Below are 11032 nucleotides of genomic sequence, written 5' to 3'. Positions count from 1 at the left end.
TAACCCTCAAGGTTTTATTCACTAATTGGATATATAATTCTTAAAAAGGATATAAATCATTTCCAACAATTCCCTCTTTATTCCAAGGAAGAAAAAATTCGAGTTGTCTTTAGTAGACTTTTTGGAATCTCTTTTGGTGGGTTTTTTCAAGTCTAATTTGTCTAAAATCCGACAGGAATTTATTAAAATCACAAGCTTGATGGAAAAACCCTGCACAATTGAAGTTCCCTAGGGTTTTTTCAGGGTGTTGAATCCATAAATATAGTAAAAAAAACCAGTTTAAATAACACAAATCAAGATTTCACCTCAAAATTTTCAGTCGGATTTCGACACTGGAAAGTCCAAAAAATCGCACTAAAGACAACTCTGAAAAAAGATATCTTATCAACTTTATATTAATTTTTTTAAATTATTGGGTATATAAATGGCATTCAGCCATGATATCTTCAACGTATACAAAAAAGAAAGACACATTTCTAGATCTTACAAGCATCTCCACAAAAAAGTCTTTGCCGCCTTTTAGTCTCCCAAAAATCAAGATAAAACTACAATGCAGAGAAATATGTAGATGTGGATGGATGAGTGTACGTTGTAATCCTCTATTATATCTGCATTGGCAAAGACCATGATTGATCACCTTCTTGAATTTGTTTCCATCTCTCTTCCAACATCGAACATCCTAGGATGGACACCTTCAATAAATTTTTTGTCTTTACTACAATGTCCATCGATTTTCCTTCCAAGGTTTTACAAACTCTAAACTCATTTCTTGCAATGAAGGAAGGCGATGAAAATATAGAGGAAGCTCCTTTAATCTCTCACAGAACAACTTGAGAATAAGAAGCCAATGGCTAGTGGATTGTCTTTTTTAAATCCCCTGAGACGACAATCTCATCCACAGCAAGCCACAGGGTGCAACGAAGGACTCCGCATAAGGCCAACACCTTAGCCCGCATATTATTGCCCAATTTGCCAGACCAAAAGAAGTGATAATGCTGATAGGGGAAAAGGAGATGATTGCTTCACATCCACACACTCCACCCATAAAAGTGTCATCGAAGAACCCAATAAGGAAAATATGGCCAAGAGGTTTGAAGGACTAACAACGAGTTGAGAAATTAGATTTATGAGGTCCAATCTCCAGAAAATATCTAACGATTATGAAAAAAAAAACCCTCAAATAATTAATTTAACAATTGAATTATAATAATTTTTCTTACTATTTAAAAATAAATAAAATCATACGCAAGTCACTTGATCTCTAAATGCACTTTCAAGTGTTCCGAAGAAAAGATAAATAAATATAACTAATTTAAGTGGAAAATAAAATTTAAAGTTGTCATGGTTAAAATAATTTAAAAAATCTCATAAACATTTATTATATATTATAAAATAAATATATTTTAAAATGTAGTTAATTTAAGAAGAAATAAAATGTAAAATTGTCCGTTATCCTAGTTAGAATAATTATGGGAATCTTATATTCATTTTATTTAAATATATTATAATAACAAATATATTTTAGAGAAAAATAAAAAAACTTTATTCTTAGTTTTCATTTAAGGAAAAGAGATGCATCTTTGCCCCTTTTGAAGTGTAAGTTCAAAGCAAGGATTTTATTCTTGGGAGAGATATCCTTTGTTTTATTCCCTATGTTATAATCATTATTATTTTCCGTCATGAGAGAGTTATCCATTTTCCATAGCTAGTTCCATGTTGGGTTCAAAGCAAGGATTTTATTCTTGGGAGAGATATCCTTTGTTTTATTCCCTATGTTATAATCATTATTATTTTCCATCATGGGAAAGTTATCCACTTTCCATAGCTAGTTCCATGTTGGGTGAAAAATGACATTTGTTATATTATAATATAAATTTAAATCCTATTATATTTATTATTTATATATATATATATATATATATATATATATATATATATATATATATTTAATATAATAATATGTTTTAAGATAAAAAATAAATTAATAAAGTTAAAATTAATTGAAAAATTATTTATTATTAGGTATTTGGTATATTAAAAATAATAAAGATTTAAATTACAAAATATTGATTTAGTTAATTATATTTTTCTTTTAGTTATATTTATAATGCAGCATTAAAATAAAATGTTTTTGGTATCTTTGATTGGAATGCAACATATAAAAAGAAAAAATTTGGTTGGGACACATCTTTGATATTAGGAATTGAAAATTTATCTCATCTTTTTGACAATATCTATCACTATTGGTTGGTTCACTCAATGGTTTTAGATCTCAATCCATATACTCATCCAAATCAAAAGATGACAATATAATATGTTTGGTGTAGCTCTTATGATACTGAATCGTGTCATGTGCTTATTGATTTTTGATCAAGTGTACATAATACACTATAAATTATAGATGCATTAAAGTAAATGGCTACAAGGTTAATGGGTATTTAGAATCATTGTCCTTTAGAGTTAAGGTTGTCATTCAAATCTAACAATGGAGAACATTGATTGAATTAGTGATATCAAAGGAAGATTATCATGCTTCAAATAGGACTAGATACTTGGATACATTGCAGTATTTTTTTGTTATAGCATTTCAGAAACAACTTGATGGAGATAACAATAAGACTTTGGCTGTAATTGTCCAAACAATAACTTCTACTACACTTTGTAGGATAATCCCTTCTAGTCATGGGTGGTTGTAGAGGTCAATGTTCTCATGTATACATAGATGTACAATTTTGCTAAAGAGAGAAGTGATTGGGGGCAATCCCTATTTCTTGGATGGGTAGGATGTTTTTGTTTGGAAAATTCTTATATTGTAAATTTTGTAATTTTGGGGGTTTATTTAATCATTATTAGATTTACAAGAGTGGGAAGATGATCATTTTCTTGTTCACATAAGAATCTATTAAGGGTTTGGTAACTAAATTTGACATTATAAAATATGAATGTCTCAAAAATGGAGTATATCAATTTTCATGGCTTTTTGAAAATAGTTTTGTAAAGCTTTTGCCCAAAAATGACATTCACTAGCATCTTCTCTTTCCTTTTCTATTATCAACTTAGATTTAGCTTTATATGATATTATAATAATTTTTCACATATTTCAATTTATGTAGTTTTATATTATAATCTTATAATCAAATTATTAAATATTTGGATAATTAGCAAGTTTTATTTTTATTCTCGCTTTAAAAGTTAAATTTAAGACGAAAAAAATTGTTTAAGCTTTACTCTAAATAATTGTTACAAGCCTTGGATTTGTAATTCTCTCATTTCTATACTAGATTTTGCATATTAGTTGGCTTTGTGCTTCTTTCATATCTATATTATGTTTGGCATATTATTGAAGTTTTAGTTGTAATTCTTTATTTAAATTAAATACAATATTTTAGATATTTAACTTATGCTTTTAAACATTAAAAATTAAAATAGTTAGAGGTTACAATGCTCTTTACATCTATTTATTGTCCATCATTCTTATTAAACTATAAGTATTATTTGACTTTTCTAATTAAATACACATTGAATTGGGTATTTTTATATTGATTTTCAAAAGTTATATCCATGATTATTAAATTTAATATTTAAGAGTATATTTTTTTATGGCGTTTTTATTTGTAGATTGCAAAATATTAGTTTGATGGTGATGATCCAATTTATATTAAATATTATTTTTCATTGTAAAAAAAATTAAATTCAAAATCTAATTTAGAACGGTTTTCATTTTATCATTTTTCTGTTATGATTTAACAAATTATGATTTAACACCAAATCTAATTTGAATAATTTTTCCATTTATCAATTTTCCTTTTATTATTTTATTTGATTAAAAAACAATTAAAAAGGATACCAACTACTACAAATTTTCAATACATTATTGTAACTAATTAAACAATTATATAAACATGATTGATTAATAATAAATTGTTGCTCAAATTACCTTGTGGCTATATTTTTTTCACAATCATCTTAACCTATATACCACAACCAACATATTGTCATCATTTTTCTTTCTCAAATTTAATAAATCTACTAATTTAAGAAAGTTTCTTTGCATTTAATTCCAATATTTATCATCTTCTTTTTCATCCATTTGTATACTAGCATGGTAATGCAACCCTCAAGTGTTGTATCCATGGTAATCAATTACAATATTTATCATCTTCTTCTGCATCCATTTATATACGAGCATGGCAATGCGGCTCTCGAGTGTTGTATCCATGGTAATCAACCTTATTGAATGAAAAGGGATGGTGGCCTCGGCATTAGTTTTAGCCACGCCATTGGTGGAATTTTTTGGTATGTAGCCACTAAGGAGCATATCCAAAATGTGGGGAGAGAGACCATGGCCTGTATTTGATGCTCCTTAGTTGAGTTATTGTGCTTAATGCTCTTTAGTTGAGTTATTGTGTTTAGTTATGTTGTTGGATTGTTGCTATTAAATGTATTATAGTTTGTATGTAAATTTTACCATCATTGTAGGTAAATCTTACTATTAAGAAAGTATAGATACTTCTTAATTAGGCATCTATATCTTTGAAGATCATGAATCTATATCCATAAACTTTGTAATGTTGCTCACATTGTAAATAGTGATAGATCATCTAAATAATAGAAAAGTGTAAACATATTAAACACTATATACCATAAGCAAATAATAATATTAAATCAAATAATATATATATATATATATATATATATATATATATATATATATATATATATATATATATATATATAAATATAAATATAAATTAAATTAAATTAAAACAATATATTTCATGAACAATATATTCTCACATTATTATATATTAACTATTTTTATTATAATTGTGTTAAAAAAATTATATTAAAAATAAAAATGCTATTAAAATTTTAAAATATACATTTTAAAAATATTTTTAAATTTTCTATTGTTAAATTATTATAATTTTTTTTTTTTTTTCATTTCATTTAATACATTTTAAATGACTTCTTTATTCTATTGTTTGTTCCAGAACGAATTCCATGGAATATGTGTATTCTATAAAATAGTGGGGTAGATTAAAGCAAAACGTTGGTACAGATGTAGATCTAATATGCATAGCCGGTAGATTGCATTTTTGTGATATGTTACTAGAACGGAACTAGAGGCAAGGAAGAGTGTTTGTCCCAATATGAAAATCTTGGGTCTCAAAAACTATGTGATGATCTTAGGTGAAGAAAGAGAACGACGTTTTGAATCGCATTATTTAAAAAATACTTTAAATTATTTTACTAAAAAAGTTGTGAAGTTTCTAAACCACTTTTTAGATTTTTTAATTATACTTTAAATTATTATTTATTTAAAAATTTTAAAATACAGATCACTTTTAAGCTTTTACAATTTAAAAAATTGTAAAATTAATAAGTTAAGGTTTTAGATTCTTTAACTATAATTTAAATTGATGATGATGATGATGATGATGATGATTATGATGATGATGATGATGATGATGATGATGATGGGACCTCAAGAAAATAAAAATAATCTAACTGTGATTCTTCAAAATCTTGTTTCTGATAAAAAAGAAGAGAAATAAGCACTCCAAAGATCGCTATAGTTGGGATGGCTTAATAAGTAAAGAAAATTGAAAGTGTGACATATGTTAATGAATTGAGAGCGGATGTGAGTAAGAGTCGGGCAATCTAAAAAGAAGTGTTTTTCGTCTTCCACCTTCTTAGTATCGCAAATTTGACAAATTCTATCATCCTAGGGAGCCTTGGGAGTAGGCCATTGCCCGATTTCGCTTCGAAGCTCATGAGAATTAGTTCTTATCGTAGTGATGTTCATTTTTTTCTTAGCGCTAGTCAACGCAGAGTGATAATTCTAGTTATCAAGGGTGTGGTTGATCACCTCCTTTAGTGTCTAAGCTTCCTTTTACCCTCCAACTCCTTATCATCCAACAAATTGTTCTTAAAATTATAGGTAATAGTATCCTTAACACTTTCCTTGCTTCCAATGATTATCTCCTCCTTAATCCCCCAATGGTTGAGCCAAGATTGGGCATCCTTATGCCACCCGCGCTTGAGGTGAAGGTGAGGGTTTTGACTAAAGTTAGAAGTGACTAAATTTAGAAGCAATTTTGGAGCCTCTTAGATTCCATGTTGTAAAGCTTCCTTTTAGACATCAGATATCTAAACATAGTCGTACTTTCAATGGGGGACATGCCAACTTCGATCAAGATGATAACACAAGATCATAGGATAGTGAGTATTTCCCTTGATCTTTAGGTTGTAGGTTATGAATTGCTTTTGGATCATATCAATCTTTCTCCATAGCTCTTTGGATATATTGCAACCTCAAATTTCACATCTGTATAAGACAACAGGGGTGACGAGAATCTCAAAGAGGAACTTTTTTTTTTAAGTATGTGTCCCCAACCAAATTTTTTCTTTCTATATGTTGCATTCTCCAACCAAAAATACCAAATACATTTTATTTTAATCTTGCACTATAAATACAACTAAATGAGAAAAATAAATAATTAAATTAATATTTTGTAATTTATTTTTTTATTTTTTTTAAAATACAAAATATCTAATAATAAATAATTTTCCATTAAATTTTAGCTTTATTTATAAATTATACAAAATAAATACGAGTAAAACTTCTATAATAATTCATATTGTTATAGATTTAAAAAAAAATACTATATAAAATATATGATCCTCCAATATTTGATGATTATAAATTTATTTTATATCAAATTATAAATACATATTATTATATTAAATCTATATATATTAATTATAAATTTGAACAAATTATAAATACGTATTATTTTATATATATATATATATATTTATTAATTATAAATTTGAAATAATAAATATAATATTATTTAAACTTTTATTATATAAAAAATATTATAATAATAACTAAAATATTATTATATAAAATCAAATATCATTTTTCACCCAACATTCTCCAATATGGAAAATAATAATGATTATAACATAGAAAAAGATAAAGGATGTCCTCTCCCAAGAATAAAATCCTTGCTTTGAACTTAAGCTTCCAAAAAAAAGGGCGGCATATCTTTTCCTTAAATGAAAACTCGAAGAATAAGTTTTTTTATTTTTCCAAAAAATATATTTATCATTATAATATATATAATTATAATATATATAAATAAAATATCTATCAGATTCTCATAATTGTTTTAACTGAGATAACTTGACAATTCTACATTTTATTTTCTTCTCAAATTAACTACATTTTAAAATATATTTATTATTATGATATATAAATAAAATTTACAAAAGATTTTTTGGCGAAGATCACATGAGACATTATTTGTCGATGCGTTTCGAACCAACCAGTGTGGTTCATCGTCAGAACAATAATTTTTTCCCTTAGATATAGTTTTTAATTATTTATCTTTAACTAAATATTATTAGGAATTATTTTTAGGTACTAATTGAACATAACTGTTTAATTATTTTTAATATTTTAATTATTTATTAATATTTTTTATCATAATATTATTTTTATTTAAAGGACTAGTCCCCCTAGGGTAACATTTTTATTAAATAGGGTTTTTGATCCCAGGACCTAGTCAAAAGTAGTTGTTAGTCTTTTTAGCCGTTGGAGGCTTTGCTCTATCTATTTAACCTGCTAAGCTGGATCTGTTTCTTCAACTTGTCCTGACGTTGGAGGCTTTGCTCTATCTATTTAACCTGCTAAGCTGGATCTGTTTCTTCAACTTGTCCTGACGATGAACCACACTGGTTGGTTCGAAACGCGTCGACAAATGATGTCTCATGTGATCTTCGCCGAAAAATCCTTTGTAAACTTGATATGGATCACAGAAGCCTAAACTCTACTATATAAATAAAATGTTTATAAGATTTTTCTAATTATTTTCACTACGAAATTTTTTTATATTTTATTTTTTACTTAAATTAGTTATTTTTTCTTTTTCTTTAGAATATGAAGTGACTTGTATGATTTTATTTATTTATTTTTTAAACAGTAACAAAATTTATTATAACTCAGTGGTCAAATTAATTATCTGAGAGCTATTTCTCTCAAAATTATTAGATATTTTTTGGAGATTAAACTTGATAAATCTAATTGCTCGAGACGTGGCTGGTCCTTCAAACCCCTTGGCCATATTTTCCCTATTAGTTTATTTGATGACACCTCTGTGGGTGGAGTGTGCAAATGTGTAGCAATCATCTCCTTCCCCCCCTCTCATCATTATCACTTCTTTTGGTTGGGTGGATTGGGCACTAATATGCGGGCTGAGGTGTTGGCCTTAAGAGGAGTCCTTTGTTGCGCCTTGTGGCTTGCTATAGATGAGATTGCCATCTCAAAGGATTCAAAAGTGACAATCCCCTGGGCATTGGGTTCCTATTCTCTCGTTGTTCGATCTTTGTGTCATTGGTTGGAGCAAATCACTTCCATGAAGGCTTGCTTCCTTTCCATTTTCTTTCGCCACATTTTTAGGGAGTAGAACTCAATGGAAGACCAACTCTCCAAGCGTGGGACCTCTATGCAGTCTGCGTTGTTTCATTATGAGTGCCTGGAACAAGGTTCTGTCATTAACTCTGGTTCCTTCCTTTTTGCATGATGGAGAATTGATTTTTGACAGATATCCTTTCTCTTCGTCATCTGGGAGAAAGTCCGGGTTTTGATTATAATCCCTTGTTTTCTTGTTTTGCGTGTTGCCTTATGCAAGGGTGCTTTTGCATGTCTTCTTGTCATCTAGGAGGCGCAGATGGGTTTGGTTTTTGACCTCTGCATGCTATGTTTTGTATGATTGGCTTGAGCAAAGGAGTTCCTAGGGTCTCCCTGGTAGTTGGGAGTTATATTTGTACACACTTGTCTAGTCTTGACATTGTGACTTCCATGCTGTGATCTTTGTGGGTTTGTGATTGGTTGCTGATGATCATTGATAGATGCAACAACTTTTGTTTGCTAAGAAAAGTTTGTTGTTTTTTTTCTTTGAAAAAATCAACTATCAAGATAGCCATCACACTCCACAAATGCAAATTGATTCATCATTGTTATTCAAGAAAAATCATGCCATCTATATTATTAGGAACTGTGCCATCTGTGTTTATGTGTTGGTGGTCTGTAAGGAAGCAAGATTTCATTCCTACCAGATATCTCTTAGTATTGGACTATTGACCTATTTCCTTATTTCCTTACATCCTAAAAAAACAAGCTTTTAACCAATTACAAAACTAGTATCAGAAGCATCATCCTCACTCCTTTGGATTAAATAAAATAAAAACAATTTCAAAACCTACTCTAAACCTGTTCTTACAATTTATCATGCTCTTACCATTTATTAATTAAATATTATTATTAAAATTATATTTATATAATAATGTTTTTATTTATTTAATTAAAAGTTGTTATTCTTAAATGTAAGGGAAAAATTAAAAATATGTTAATGGTTAAAGATTCAGAGGTGAAAGTTTATCTTTTCAAATCTATGGGCAATAGAATAAAAATGATGATAAATCAACTAATAACTATCCCGCTGATAAACTTAACTAGAATAAATTTTCCTTCAATATCAAAAAAACATCACTGAAATGCTGTCTCTTTCCAGCTGTGTAATAAAAATTCTTCCAGCTATTTCTTTTGAATAGCAAGATGCAGAAACTTTGTTAATATAAGTTCAAAACTTTGAAGTAACAGACTCATGAAACTGGTTTCACTACATAATACTCCTGTATAGGAAATCGGCAAGGAAATGATTACTGTGATGGGTTGTAGTGACTGAATCAAATCTCAGTTCCTTTCATTACCGCCAGTTCCGTTTTGTTTTTACTTGCGATTTTGGCAACCATGGGTTGCTGCTTTTCTGCAAAGGACAGTCCCTCTCAACCTCCTGGTCCTCATGTTGCTCCAGTAACTACGACGCAACCAGTATCATCACAGAACAGTTTCCCCACTCCTCCTAGTCCTCCTCCGCTTGTTGCTCCAGAAACTTCGACCCAACCATCACCATCACAGGACAGTTCCCCAACTCCTCCTCCGCCGCGGCAGAGTTCCCCTACTCCTCCTCCTCCTCCTCCGCCACGGCAGAGTTCCCCCCCTCCTCCTCCTCCTCCTCCGCCACGGCAGAGTTCCCCTCCTCCTCCTCCTCCTCCTCCGCCACGGCAGAGTGATCTGACTCAAAATGTAAGAAGCGAGGTCGCAAAATTGCGTACAGAGGATGTAGATCTGAATGGCCTTATCCAACACATCTCTCTTCTTTTGGAATTCATCAAGGTAAGGTGTAATGCCATCTTCCACATCTATTTATCAAATATTTATTTTGAGGTATGTGAATGTGAATTATGGTAGGGATGCATAGATTTATTTCAACACTTCTTCTGTTAAATAGAACCATTATCAATCTCTGTCATATTCAACTATAGAATGCATCATTCAACTGCAAAATGCGTTTGACTTCTCTCAATGCATTCAATAATTGCAGACCTTCATGTTTTTGCACACAGAAGCTAACTGAATATATTTCATTTCCTTCCCTTAGAAAAAATCGTCCCACCAGAAAAGGCCAACTCACCAATTTTGGCCTAGCAGTTCACCAGGCCTCTTGAAATTAAAAGAATTGCTAACAGAGGGAATTTCTGCCGTGGTAGGTACTAAACCTGTTTCAGAGTTTCATAATCAACTTATAAATAATATTTAATCTAAGTTTCTCTTCCTTTGTGGTTTTCAGAAAGACATTATTCCACCTGAACCCTCTACTGACGCAAAGGCAGTCGTTGTGAGTCTCCTCAAGGGAATAGGACAAGCAAACTGGGCTACTGCAAGTCTGCTTGTGGTTGCAAATATTCTGGAAAGATTTGAAACTGTTTCAGCCAACCAAGAGGACTGTCTCTGTCTTTTGGAAGAAATGAATAAATTGGCTCAACATGTGAAACAGCTTAAAGAACGGGATGATTTGAAAAAGGGGATGGAGTCTCTAATCAAAGAAGCAACAGAGTTGATACTGGAAGCCTCCATCATGTGCTGCACCCAAATTGAAGATTCCAAATTCCGCAGGCG

The sequence above is a fragment of the Pinus tabuliformis genome, chromosome 3_2, assembly GCF_031772625.1.
Source record: "Pinus tabuliformis cultivar Carrire ecotype Pingquan chromosome 3_2, CPIR1, whole genome shotgun sequence".
In the NCBI taxonomy this organism is placed as follows: domain Eukaryota; kingdom Viridiplantae; phylum Streptophyta; class Pinopsida; order Pinales; family Pinaceae; genus Pinus; species Pinus tabuliformis.
The sequence above is the reverse complement of the archived record's forward strand: the minus strand, read 5'-3'. Positions refer to the sequence as shown.